This window comes from Pleurodeles waltl, chromosome 11 (assembly GCF_031143425.1).
Source record: "Pleurodeles waltl isolate 20211129_DDA chromosome 11, aPleWal1.hap1.20221129, whole genome shotgun sequence".
NCBI lineage: Eukaryota > Metazoa > Chordata > Amphibia > Caudata > Salamandridae > Pleurodeles > Pleurodeles waltl.
In genome coordinates, this window is record NC_090450.1 from 463,480,995 (window position 1) to 463,495,891 (window position 14,897).

Sequence of the window (14,897 nt, forward strand, 5' to 3'; positions counted from 1 at the left end):
AATGCATACATTTTGCTGCTTTGTAAATTTGGCACGTGGTTTTGGCCTCGTGGGGCCACATTACGTTAACAAAAATTATGCAAATGTGGTGCAATGAGGCACTAGGGGCTCTTAAATCTGCCCTTAAATGTTTCAGCATGTTTCTTAAAATGGCTCCTGCTGATTCTACTGCATCTTGTGATCATTTTGGCAGGAAGAACTACAGGAGTCAAATCAGCTGAAAACACCATCAGTGGATCATTTTTTTATATGACGAAAACAAATTCTGCCATTGTACATTCTCACCAGTAAAATCCTAATTTCATTATTATGGATCAATCAGGATTCATTGATGTTGACCATTATTTCTCTGATCTCACTGAGTGTGAACCCGTAGCCACCACTCAAGAGTGGCTTTAAAACTTCATTTGCTTTTTCAAAGAGTGCAAACATAACTGAAGGCCGGTGGTTACTTTGCTTGTGGGAGCTCATTGTACATTCATATTTTCAAATGCATACATGTATGCAGTTCGGATGGGCATTCAAATCTGCTGCAAATACATACACCTCGCTGTTTAGATCAGCTACGTGCATAAAAACTTCATCTTGGAAGAAACTAGTTGCAGATAAAAACATGTTTGCCCTTTGAAAATCACATACTCTGAACTTTGTTCTTTTGTCAATCCCTTTGGCCCTTGTTCTGGCTAAAGCACAGATAACACATTGAAGATCCTCTACTTTCTGACAATTTGTTGGTGGTGGATGAGAGGTAGCCATTGATTTTCTAAGTGGATAGGCATTGGGTTTGGTTGTTGCCGCTTTCTCAGAAGGCTCGGATTCTTTTTGTGATTCACTGGTTTCTGCTATTTTTTTACAATTATTTTCCAGGCATTATTCCATTGTATACGACTTGTAGCACTTGTTGTTACTATGATAAAATATTTGATCCTCTTCACCCTCCAGTTTCAATCTTTTGTGAACTTCGTCTTGCCATATTTCTGCAGCATCTTAAACTCTCTTCTGTCGAGCCGCAGTTAATGTTAGCTTTTTATTTGGATTACTTTGGCATATGACACATTTTTCTATGATGAGGAACTCCTCAGATTTTGTAGTTAGCAACACTTTGTCAGGAGGTAAAGATCCTCTGCTACCACCTGCTTCATTCATGTTTACAATTTGAATCCACAGAAAACCTGAAACAAAAACAATATTACACTAAATTACCAATATGATGGATAAAGCACATCATTATAGAGCTGCCATTTTGGAAAATGTCAGAAGAGTTGCTCTGAGGAGTTATTTTCTGTCTCAATAAGATTACTCGACCCCCAAAACCTATGTTTTGACACCAAAATTAAGTATATAGGTCTTCTGGTTCCTGAAATATTACATAATCACTGCAACAAATGCTCCATTTTTTAAAATGTCATCCAGAAACAAATCAGCCCGGATTAGTAATGTCTACCCAAGCTAAATTACTTCTCTAATGATACAAAAACACAAATCAAAAATGAAAATCCCTGGGCACCAATTTATTTTTATGCAGGTATATTAAAGGACCAGGACAACTTCTGCATTTTTAATCTCTGTTTGAGCTGTAAGCAATTTTTGTCAAAATATGCAAATTAAGCAGCAGGTGATGTATTCTCAGGCAAATTTGGCAAATCTATGAGTATGCGGAAAATGTTGTGACAGCAGAATTGCATAATTCCAATGGCCCTGATTATGACTTGCTATTATGTTATTTCAAGCTTCCTAAGCAGGAAGCAGATACACATCACACATAAGCATGCCAAGGGAAAATGTAAATATTTTGAGCAGTAAGCTATTGTGGTTACTTATAATCCAAAAGTTCAAATGAGTTCATGATTTTATCTTCTTTATATGATATTATTCAGACTGTAGCCATAAGGCTAGATATTGTTGATATATTCAATCCTTTTGAACCCTGAGAAACAAAAAGGGTGTAGCTGAGAAAGTTGGTAGATAAAGTCCTACTGACTTTAAATTGTATTGCCATTTGAAATGTAGTATGGCAGTTGCTGCAAAAGCGCTGCATTGGCTTGGGAATTGTCTATACATATCCCATGAGGGCCATCTCAGGGTCTGGTGCAATACTGGTGTCAATCATGGATTAAAGCACATGGATTAAAGCACACCAAAAACCTCCCACCAGTATCCTGAAACCTGGCTACATTTCCAATACCAGGTGGGAAAAATCTACTTGCTCGGCATTACATCTCAGGCAATTAGTGAGTCAGGTGGGATCAATCTTAGCTAGGTTGCAGGGTGTTCCATAAATTCTACAAAAAATGTATAATACAATAGCTTGTGCATATGATTGAGGGATACTGTGCGTGTTTGTGTGCAACATGCATACAAACTCCTTGTCTGAAATCTCTTGTCTAAAATCTGCGCCCCAGACCTTCCACACCCACTGGTGACTAAGTGGAAGCTGTGCAAGGCAGGTATGATAGAATTTGGTTATGAGGCCATCACTAGAGTTGGAGGTGATCATCAATGTAAGTGGGGTAAAGTCTGCAGGGGGAAGGGGATAGGTGAGGATAAGTGCCTGTAAAATACTTTGGAGATGACCGAGGACAAAGTGATCCATTTGGGTAGCAGTTATAAAATGAGGGTCCTCAGTCCAAGAAAATACGTAGTCATCTGGGAACAGGTCACCTGCAGGAAATAAGTGATAAGACTGAAGGGATGCGGTGGACCAGCTTCTTCTGAGTAAGTGGGAGCCATGGATTGTCTTTCAGGGGAAGGGCTGGTGAGTGGGATGGGAATGTTAACAAATAGTTGGACGAACCATGGTAGTACCACCATTTTTACCTAGGCAATATGCCCTGCAAAGGACAAGGGGGGGCAGATCCAACTTTCTATCTGTGAGTTCACATTGTCCACCACGGGCCATGATTATGGCAGATCATTTGTTCGCAGTCTCTATGTATGTAAACGCTTAGGTATTTAACCTGATCTGTTCACCAGGTAAAGGGAAAGAAACTTGCAGGTCACCACAGCGGTAGCATCCATCAAGGGAAACAGTTCAGATTCATTCCAATTTATCTACAACCCCGAAAAGATTCCATAGCCTGTGATCTTTGTAAGTACAGGGGTCAGGTTAGTGGCAGGATAACGAAGGAAGAGGAGGATATCATCGGCATGAAGGGAGAACAGCAGAGGCCCAATCTTGAACTGTAGACCTCTGTGTAGGTGTCCCTCCTGTTAATGCTGTATGAGTAGGTCCACAGCTATTATGAAGAAGAGGGGAGGGATGAGGCATCCCTGTTTCTTGCCTCTAGGAATGGGAAAAGCTGGCATGAGGGTGCCTTTATCTGGAGGCACACAGTTGTGGAGGCGTACAGTAGCATTATCAGAGAGGTAAAAGCCTCTAAGAATGGCCAGTCAAGCAAATCAAATGCCTTATCTGCATCCAGCAAGGCTCGCAGCGGGGACTCTGGGCGAGACTCTGAAAAGAGTTGCAAAGACTGTGCAGAGGTTGATTGAGGTGGATCTGTGTGGCACGAATCCCAAATGGACTGGCAAGATCTTCTGGCCCATTGACAAGGATAGTCGATTAGCGACCAACTTCGCTAGGATTTTGTTGTCAAAATACAATAGAGATAGAGGACGGTATGAGCCACATAGTTTTGGGTCTTTTTCTGGCTTCAGGATCAGAGTGATCACCGCATCTCTAAGTGTGGGGGGAAGCACTTTCTGAACAACTGCCTTCTGGTGCATATCAAGGATGTGAGGAGTCAGGAGATTCCAGGCAAACCCACCAACCCAAGACAATCAGGGACCTGGGGTCAGTGGCAGTAGGCACACGGTTCAGGGGACAGAGGAACTGGATAACAGGGAAGCTGGGAGGACTGCTGTGCGACAGGGGGAGGACAGGCCCAGGGAACCCACTCTCCACGAGGCTCTCTCCAACATTATGGGAGCATACCACCATTCCCAGGGGACCATGGGCACGGTCCTGGCCAAGTTTCATGAGACCCAGCGGCTGCAGGAGGAACACTACCTGGGGATCAGGGAGGACTTGAAGTCCATTAACAAAACCCTGGTCACCATTGCAGGGATGCTGGCAGACATGGCCAACATCAAGAGGGACACAGTGGCACACCAACGGGCCCCTGACACTAGCCTGAACGATGAACAGCACTCTACCTCCGCCGGTGATAGTGGACAGGAGTTCCCGCCGCAGGACCAACAGGCCACCAGCACCCCACCCCCTGCAGAAGGAGAACCACCACACAAAAGGTCCCTGAGATCCAGGAACAAGACAGAGAACATTGCCAAGACCCCGCCAGGAAATAAGACTCTCCTGAATGTCACATTTCAATCCCACTGTGTTACCCTGTCCACCTTGAACTGCCATTACTCCACTTCCTATGCCCCCTTGGACAATACACCTGTGATACCAATAGACTGGACTACACCATGGACATTCCTCCACCATCACCCCAGCCCATTGCACAGCCCCCTCCACTTATTAGCACAGAAATAAACACCCTTGAATCACAAATCAATCTGGAGTCAGTCTGTACTTTCACAAACGTGTAATTGCTACCTATCTGAAAAATAGAAATGTCAATGTGAATTTCCATATACCAATGTTCGACAGTTGTTGGGCAGCAGTAAACATAGCAGAAGGCACAAAGTGGTACCCAGATCATCTGTGAAAAGGAAAGCCAAAGTGAACTGTCAGGTTCATACACAGAGCCAAAAAGGGAAAATCATGCAATGTCCTACAGTAGTATGATATAAGAGGAGCAGTGCCAGTCTCTTACCTGTGTCTCACTGGAAGTATTGCATGATGATGTTGTTTCGGTTGTCTATATCTTCTTCTTCTTCTGCCTTCTCTTCTTCACTGTCCACAGGCTCCACAGCTGCTACGAGACCAACATCATGCCCATCCTCCTGCAGCAAAGGCACCTGGTGTCGCGAAGCCAGGTTGTGCAACATACAGCATGCCACGATGATCTGACACACCTTCTTCGGTGAGTAGTATAGGGCGCCACCTGTCAGATGGAAAACCTGGCCTTCAGGAGGCCGAAAGTACGCTCAATTATCCTCCTAGTTCGCCCATGTGCCTCATTGTAGCGTTCCTCTGCCCTTATCCTGGGATTCCTCACTTGGGTCAGTAGCCATGACAGGTTGGGGTAACCAGAGTCACCTGCAAATATCGAGGGACAACTGTTAGACATACACTAACCTTTAGGGACAACCCCATACCCAGACACCTATGTAAACTGTGTTGGGACCTTGGGCTCACCTAGTAGCCACACACGGTGCCTCTGGAGTTGCCCCATCACATATGGGATGCTGCTACTCCTCAAAATGTATGCGTCATGCACAGAGCCAGGATACTTGGCATTCACATGGGAGATGTACTGGTCTGCCAAACACACCATCTGCACATTCGTCGAATGGTAGCTTTTGCAGTTTCTGTACACTTGTTCATTCCTGCGGGGGGGACAAATGCCACATGTGTACCATCAATTGCACCATTGATGTTGGGGATATGTCCCAGGGCATAGAAGTCACCTTTCACTGTGGGCAAATCCTCCACCTTGGGGAATACGATGTAGCTGCGCATGTATTTCAGCAGGGCAGACAACACTTTGGACAACACGTTAGAGAACATTGGCTGTGACATCTCTGATGCCATGGCCACTGTTGTTTGAAAGGACCCCCTGGCCAGGAAATGGAGTACTGACAGGACCTGCACTAAAGGGGGTATTCCTTTGGGATGGCGGATAGCTGACCTCAGGTCTGGCTCCACCTGGGCACAGAGTTCATGGATTGTGGCACGATCAAGTCTGTAGGTGATAATGATGTGTCATTCTTCCATTGTCGACAGGTAAACCAGGGGTCTGTATGACAGAGGATGACGCCATCTCATCATCTGCCCCAGCAGACGTGCCCTATGGAGGAGAAGGGTGAGCAGAGGGTCATACACCACATAAGTTTCACAAGGGTGTTTCAAACAATTGTGATGTAATTGGTGTTTTGTGATGCATGTCCGTATTCCTGCCCAAAAGTGCTGTGACGCAGTTAGTTGCCCTGCCATGTTGCCCCCTCAAATGGCGGCTGCCTGACCTGTAAGGAGAGACAAGGGGAAATGAGGTAACTGCGCTGGCGTTGTGCAGCATCGTGATAGGCAGACGAAGACCACAGCGCAATTCATTGGGCCCTATGGGTTCCAAGAGCCAATGACGATGTACGCCGGCGGTGACAGTACGCACCGCCGTGGACGTGACCGCCATTTTCTAACTGTTCAATCACTTGATGCCTGACCTTCAACAGGAGAAGACCTACACTGCAAGTGCTGCTGTGACCTGAGCCTGGGAGCGACAATGGCTACAGTGTCTGGGAAAAGGGCCACTGCCTTCATCGCGGAGGAGTTGGACAACCTGGTGGCTGGGGTCCTCCCCCAGTACACGCTACTCTATGGTCCACCAGACAAACAGGTGAGTACACTGTGAGCATGATGGATGGGACATAAATGTATGGAGTGGCGTCAATGGGAGATACAGGTGGGGGGGCAGAGGCCAGCACATGAGGATGGTCAGTGTATGTGTTTTCGGGCCATGGTGGAAGGTTGTGGCCAATGAGTAAGATGAACCCGACGGGGGAGTAAAATCCATTCTTTCTTTACTTTTAATCTAGGTCAGCACCCACCAGAAGAAGGTATTTGGCGTGCCATCGCCAAGGAAGTGCAGACCCTGGGGGTCTACCATGGACGGAGCACCCACTGTAGCAAAAGATGGGAAGACCTGCGCTGCTGGACCAAGAAGACGGCGGAGGCCCAGCTGGGGATGGCCTCCCAACATGGAAGGGGTGCTTGAGGGCATCACAGCAGACACAAGGGGGTGAGTACAGCCTCATGCAGATGACTCTGCGCGCTTTATGAGGTTTCTGGGTGTGGGAATAGGGCTTTGGGTTCCCCTAGGCCCGGGCAAACGTGCCAGGGTGGATCCATTGTTAGGCAGGCTCAGTGGCAGTCCAACCCCAAAAGTGGTAGTGGCCCTCTACACCTTGTCAAACTCCTGTGGGTTCCAGGTGTGCATCAAATGGGTCGAGGCACAGTCCCCCATGGGCATGTGATTTTTCCCTGAACTGTTAATGCATGGCCTAGTGCATAGGGCTGCTCCCTCTGTGTTGTATCCGCCAACGGTGGTGGTGTTGAAGGCATTGACCATGTGTCTCTTCTGTCTTTCCTCCCCATTTTGTTTTGTCACCCTGTCCTTGTGTGCATTAGCATCATCTGGCGGAGGAGCATTGGCATTGGAGCAGGAGGGAGCTGCAACCCACATGGCCCAGGAGGGTGAATATACGGAGTCTGAAGGCACCAGTGGGACGGAGGGCGAGGTGAGCTCCACGACGGGGACAGGAGAAGACAACAGTGACAGCGACTCCTCCTCTGATGGGAGCTCCCTTGCGGTGGCGGGCACCTCTGTGCCCACCGCATCAACAGGTGCAGCCACCACCCCCCCTACCAGCACCACGCTCCCAGCAGACCCTCAGCATGTTTCCCGTGCCCGCTCACCCAGGAGGGTGGGCATCTCCTTCGCCCCAGACACCTCAGGCCCTACCCCAGTCAATCCTGCTGCCCTCAGTGAGGAGGCTATTGACCTCCTGAGATCCCTCACTGTTGGGCAGTCAACCATACTGAATGCCATCCTGGGTGTAGAGAGGCATTTGCAGCAAACAAATGCATACCTGGAGGGCGTTCATTCTGGCGTGGCAGCCCAACAGAGAGCATTTCAGGCTCTGTCCTCAGCACTGATGGCAGCCATTGTCCCAGTGTCCAGCCTCCCCCCTCCAACTTTCACTGCCCAGACCCAATCACCTCTACCTCAGCCTATCCCAAGCACACCATCAGACCAGCATGCACACACATCAACACACAAAAGTGGCTCAGGCAAACATAAGCACCACACATCCCACAGGAACTCACACAAGCACCATCCCCATGCAGACACACCAACATCTACTGCCTCCACTGTGTTCCCCTCCTCCGCGTCCTCCTTCTCCCTCCCAGTCTCATCTCCACTCACACCTGTATGTACCACATCCTCAGCCACTACCTCCATCACCAGCATGCCCATCACCACACACCGCTCATGGGCAATCACCACCCCCACTACCATGCACACGTCCCCTGTGTCCTCTCCCAGTGTGTCTGTGAGCCCTCCTCCCAAAGTACACAAACGCCAACACACACCCACTCAACAGCATCCACCTCATAACAGCCTCCAGCCCATGCACCCTCACCCAAATTCAGCAGATGTACACCTCCTACAACCAATACCTCTTCCTCCACTCCCAAACCCCCTCCATCTTTCCGTCCCTGTGTGTCTAAAAAACTTTTCCTCTCTAACTTTGACCTGTTCCCTACGCCTCCCCCCGTCCTTCCCCTAGGTCCAGGATGTCCAGATCCCAGCCCAGCACCTCAGCCACGAAATCCTCGAGCACTGTGGTCCCTGCAAGTCCAGTAACATCGGCGGCCGCACCTATCATGGCTGCCAGTGTGCCACCTAGTGAGACCAAGGATCACCCTATTCCGCCACCTGCCAAGGTGAAGAAGGGGACAACATGCCGTAGGGAAAAGCCACACCAACCAACTAGCAAGGCCTCCTACAAGACAAAAGAGGATAGTGCCAAGGTCCCAGCAGCGACTTTCAAGGTGGCGAAGGGACACAAGGCTAAAGGGAAGTCAGCTCAGGGCACGGAGCCTCAGGGTGAGGGACTGGTGACACCCCTTCTGCAGAACAGAAAAGCAACCTGAGGCGGTGGCCCCCGCCACAACCACCGCCATCTGCACCCCCACCTGCACCGCCACCTGCACAGCCCTCCTGCACTGCCACCTGCACGCCCACCTGCACGTCATCTGCCTCTGCTACAGTCCCCAGCATCATCCCCAGTGGGCAGGCGTCCGAGACTGCAGGAGACGTCCTGGTGTCTCCCTCCACAGGTGCTGACACATGCACCACCGCCAGCATCTCTGCCGCTGACACCGCCGCAACCACCCAACCTGCCTGCGACATGCTCAGCCAGTGCCACCACAGCGGACATCAGCAGCATCCCCAGTGGGCAGCCAAACGAGGCTGCAGGACACGTCCAGGACCCTGCACAGACTACATGAGGCATCACAACCAGCACTGGAAGTACCAGCAGTTGGCAGGCTAAGTTGCGGCAGGGTGGAATGTGGCTCTACCTCCATGGAGTATCATGCTACCTGTTTCCTTAAAATCTCGTGGCTCAGACACCCATGTGAGGGAATGGAAACTGGCACACCCCAGGAGCAGCATCACTGACAACCAAGCCCCCTCCAGAACCAGTGGAGAGATACATACACTACCCCAGTCCTTAGAAGGATGAAGCACTCTGGGCACCAAGCCCCCTCCCGAACCAGTGGAGAATAACATCAACTACACCAGTCCTTTGCAGGATGAAGCACTCTGGGCACCAAGCCCCCTCCAGAACCAGTGGAGAGATACATCTACTACCCCAGTCCTTAGCAGGATGAAGCTCTCTGGGCACCAAACCCCCTCCAGAACCAGTGGAGAGCAGCATCCCCTACACCAGTCCTTGGCAGGATGAAGCACTCTGGGCACCAAGCCCCCTCCAGAACCAGTGGACAACAGCATCCACTACACCAGTCCTTGGCAGGATGAAGCACTCTGGGCACCAAGCCCACTCCAGAACCAGTGGAGAGATACACCCACTACCCCAGTCCTTAGTAGGATGAAGCACTCTTGGCACCAAGCCCCCTCCCGAACCAGTGGAGAACAGCATACACTACACCAGTCCTTGGCAGGATGAAGCACTCTGGGCACCAAGCCCCCTCCAGAACCAGTGGAGAATAGCATCCACTACACCGGTCCTTGACAGGATGAAGCACACTGGGCACCAGGCCGCCTCCAGAACCAGTGGAGAGATACATCCACTACCCCAGTCCTTGGCAGGATGAAGCACTCTGGGCACCAAGCCCCCTCCCGAACCAGTGGAGAACAGCATCCACTGGAGAGACTGTGGCTTTGCACTCCTCAGGACCAATCAGTGGGCAAACCACCCACTTGAGAGACTTTTGAGACTGTGGCTTTGAACTCCCCAGGACCAATCAGTGGGCAAACCACCCACTTGAGAGACTTCTGAGACTGTGGCTTTGCACCCCCCAGGACCAATCAGTGGGCATGGATCCCCCTCGAGGAGCAGTGGCGTAGTACCTTCATCCGGCTGAGGTGCCACCCTCCCCTTCCCCCTGAGGTGCCTGTTTTTTTTCGACCTGATGCCCCAGCAGTGTTCTCTCCGTTTTGAGGCAGGTATCATGTGTGGGCTTCGTCCATGCGTTTTGGGACCACTGGTCCGCGGACAATGAATGGAACACTATCCGTACTTGTGTAGTTGCTGTACATATTTGTATTTAAAGATCTGTTACAGACCTGTTTCCCCATCTGAATTTTCGATGATTACACTTGTTACAATCATTTAATTTTGTCCTTGCAATCTTCCAGAGGGTTACGGGGTGTAAATGTAATGTTGCTGCATGTGTTTGTGCGTATGGTGTTGTGGGTGAGGGTGGGCGGTGGGGGTGTTGCGTGTGTGTGTCACTCTCTTTTTCCTCCCCCCCTCCCCTGTGTGCTAGGTGCAGTACTCACTGTGGTCGTCGCCGCCGTCTTTGATGTTCCTGGTAGAAGAGGAGGTAAACCAACATTGGTAGCACCTGTAACTCGGGCTCCATGGCATCCTGGTTCCTCGTTGGGTGTCGAGAGGTGGGTGGTTTCCATTCCAAAGACTGTTTCTGCCATGCTTTTGATGGCGTTGGTACCGCCCCGGAAAAGCTGGCAGATTGGTGCCTTTTAATACAGTGGGCGGTACATTGTCTTCCGCCTGTCTGTTGGCGGTTACCGCCGCGGTGTTTGTTTCTACCGCTGTGGCGGTCTGAGTGTTAAAGTGGCTGTCTGTGTTGGCAGTTTCCGCCATGGTCGTGATTCTCTTTTTATCACCGCCGGCCTGTAGGCGGTATTACCGCCGCTTTGACACCGCCCGCCAGGTTTGACCCAATGGTCTGCCTTCTTCTTCAACTCTAGAAGGGAAAATTAACCTAGGTCTACCAGGTACTGATGTAGCTTCTCATTGTAACAATTACTTAACAGACGCTCTTTCATGTATAGGTTATATAGCCCATCATAATCTTGTACCTCGTTACCAGCTAACCAACCACCCAGCATTTTTACTGAATACTCCACAAACTCTACCCAAGTTTGACTCTGGGTTTTTCAAGTCTCCCTGAACTTCATGTGATACTCTTCAGTTGTAAGTCCAATGCCTTCAATTAGGGTACTCTTCCGAAGGTCAAAGGATTTAGGGTTAGATGTAGCAAGCAGTTTTGCCCATTCTGTGTCTATGGGAAAATGGTTTCCTACATATGGCCCTTAGAGTCTGCCTCATGCAGTGTCAGGAGCCTATCCATGCACTTTCTTGGGAACAACTCCCATAACAGTGTGCCCGATGTTTCTTTTCAATTTTCCACCCAATGCAGGCCCTTTCAAAGGCAGAAAACCATTTTACTATACCATCCGCAACTAAGAACATTGAAAGGTTTTTCTCTCAATGCTTGAATGCTGCCATCAGAGATGGGTCCTAGGTCCAACTCGTTTCTCTTGGTTTCAATTTCCAAACCCTGAGCTTCCAGATTCAGTCTTTTGGTCAACCTGGCCAAAGTCAGGTCATCCTTTGTGGGTGCACTAATGTTAGGGTAGAGGAGCTACCCTCATCCCCATTGTCTAAAGCATTTTCCATCCCATTAGATGTTTCACAATCTACTTCTTCTGTGGAGTGGGTTTCCTCATACTGGGCCACCAGATACCTAAACTGGTCTGCTTGGAATGTTTTCCAGTAGGTGTTCTGTACAGCTTGCAGTTTCCTTATCTGGGCATAGTTACACACCATATAAAGGGCCAGGTTGAGCTACTGGCTCTGGTTCTCTGCATCAGACATGTTTTATGCTACTGAAGTTGGGACCTTTTTAGAAATATGGAAATCCTTTTGGATAAAACCAACTAAAGTAAGGACTTTTAATTCTATCTTTTGTTGTAGGGGGCTAACCAGAGCCCTAGCAGTATGTTTAAAATGTTTACAATAATTTTAGCCAATTGGAAAAACTGCAATTAAGCTAAAGAGTTATTTGCATGCTCACAAATTGGGAAAGCGGTATCAGCAAATGCAGTCAATCCCACTGCTGATACACCAAATGAAAGATGCTGGCTCTCGGTATAGTGTACAAAAATGATGTGCACTGTGCAGAGAGTTCAAGCAGTCCCACCTTGGTGTACAGAGGTAAAAGCTAGACCACCTACTGCTCTAATTTTTAGGCAAGCTAGGTCGAGCAGTTAGGCCAATCTTAGAGAAGTGCTAAGCATTTGTTGTACTCACAGTATCAATAAATGTGGACACACACTCAGGACACACACTCAAAAGAATAACTCAAGACCAATTTACAAAAATACTTCAGATTAATATACACAATTTTTAGGACCAAGATCATCAAAATTGAGAAACTACTTTTTAAGGTATGATTTTTCAAAGTTTAGCAAAAGTAGTCTTTTTATGTGCAATTATGCACCATCAGAATCAATGGGAGAAAAATGTAAAATTATGCAATGCATTTACCAATGTCGCTTTTCATTTATAGGTTGAGGTCAGTGGGATTTCCTGTGGACCAGTCGCAAGGGGTGGGGGACACTTCGAACACAGCTGGTTCTCTGGTTCAGGGCCCAGGAAGGCTGAGTGTAGAGCAGATAGATGACCCAGGAGCTGTGGGCAAAGTGCCCTCGGAATATGGAGGCAGTTCAATTTGAGGGTGGATTGCATGTCAGAAGGGCCACTCTGGGGGTGGTTTTTATTTTTCCTGAAATCCCTTGACTGAGGCTTGCACCTGGTCCTTTAGGAGTCTGGAGTGGACTTTCCTTCTTGGTGTCTGACTTTGTGTCTGCAGTACCTCGGGCTATTGCACGGTTCAGCCACTGGATGTCACAATTCCACCACACTTGGCACACTTGCCGGATTTGTCCTCCAGGTCCATTTGGTGGAATTTGGTCTGGCTGTAGTGTCCTGTTTCTTGGTCAGAGCCTGGTCAGTGAACTGGACTTCTCTAGTCTTTTGCTTCTTTGTTGTAGGGAGTGATGCCTTCACTCTGGAGGAAGAATTTTGGAAATTTTCAGAAGGGGGGAGATCTTCTGGAGTTTTTGTAGAGTCCGTCCGATATCCATGGAACCCCTCAGTGGCGATTGTTGAGTCCTGGGTGCAGTAGGCAGGGTTTGGCACCTTTTTCTTTGCGTGGTAGGAATGTAGTTCTCAGGCCTTGGGTCTTATTTGTTGCAGGCCTTCTTATTTCATTGGAATCTGATCTACTGGTCCAGGAGTGCACACTAAATACTGTATTTAGTGGGCGTTTAAGGGAGTCCCCAGTAGTGACCAATGGGTCATCGACCTTAGGGTGGCTACATCCAAAATGTGACCAATTCCTGTGGGCAAAGGTCATTTTACTATCCCTAATTGGCTACTTTCCTACCATGGAAGATGGAAGAAAATGAAATGGAGCGGTCTCCTCGCATGCAACACCTTAGGGTTGGTGCAAGCTGGGGTGGCCACTCCTCCTGTCCTTAATGCATTTTCCTGCCATTGATCCCTCCAAAAGTGAGGGTTTGCAATGGGGCAGTCATCTGCTTTTAGCAGCAGAGCTGGGGGATGAGTTCCAAAGGTGGTAAGCACTTTGTAGCTCACTAGCAGGTTAGTGCACATTCCTGGGGGAGGAGGTGCAACACTTCTGCCAGGAAGGGCTTTGTTTTCTGAACCCAGAGAGCACAGGCTCACACCCCAGGGTTCCAGAATCTTGTCTGGTCATGGCAGAGTGGTTGTGACTGGCCAGCAACCATGCCAGAGTTAGTTAGCTTTGCAGGGGTCATCTGTGAGGTGGCCCCTGGGTACATTCTGAAATAAATCCAATACACGTACCAGTTTGGATTTATTGTTCTGAGTTTTTGATACCAAACAACCCAGGGTTTATAGTGTGGCTGTGAAACTCGTACTGACCAGTGCCCAGCACATGCATTTAAAATGGCTGCTCTGTTCACTTACTATGTCCTAGAATTGGCAAGGACACAGTAGGGGCATATTGTTCATGAGTCTATGCCCACATATGCATTATAGTGCACCCTGCCTTAGGGATGGAAGACCTGCCAGAGGGGTTGCTTACCTATATTGCATGCAGTGTGTAATGCACAGGTCACACAGGCTGTGTGCCATGTCAGTTTTACATTAGGATTGCACCATGACACTCAGCTTGTAATGGCAGTGCGAGGGGGGCACTTGGATGAATGGTCTCTGAGGGTGGCATAATCTATGCTGCTACCCTTAGTGGGCTACCCTTAGTACCCTAAGCCCCAAGGGACAAGTGGCAGCTAATGGCATTGCCAATGGTGCCAATGCATCAAAAGTGGGAAAGTGGTTAGCAGGGGCACTGGGCACTAACACCTTTGAAACCACATCTAATACCAGGCAAAAATATGGGGCTACCCGTTGCTAAAAAGACACTTTCTCACACCACTGACCCTGCATGACTGACCTTGGCATTTGGTGAGGGGGCCTTAGGGAGATAGCAGTGTGGGCTTTTGGAGGGAATTAAAAGCCCTGTGAAAACCCTCCCCCATCTTGAGGGGAGCACATATTACACTCTGCAGCATCCTGTCAGCCTGCCTGCAGCTGGGCCTTAGAACCTTTGTCGGCTCCCCATATTGCATACCTTGGATGTGGACCTGTGTGACCCTGTGTGGAAGCCCTCGCTGCCTGTGGAGCGGCATGCCTGGACCCAGTCTGCCAAAAGCCCTATCTGGGATCTC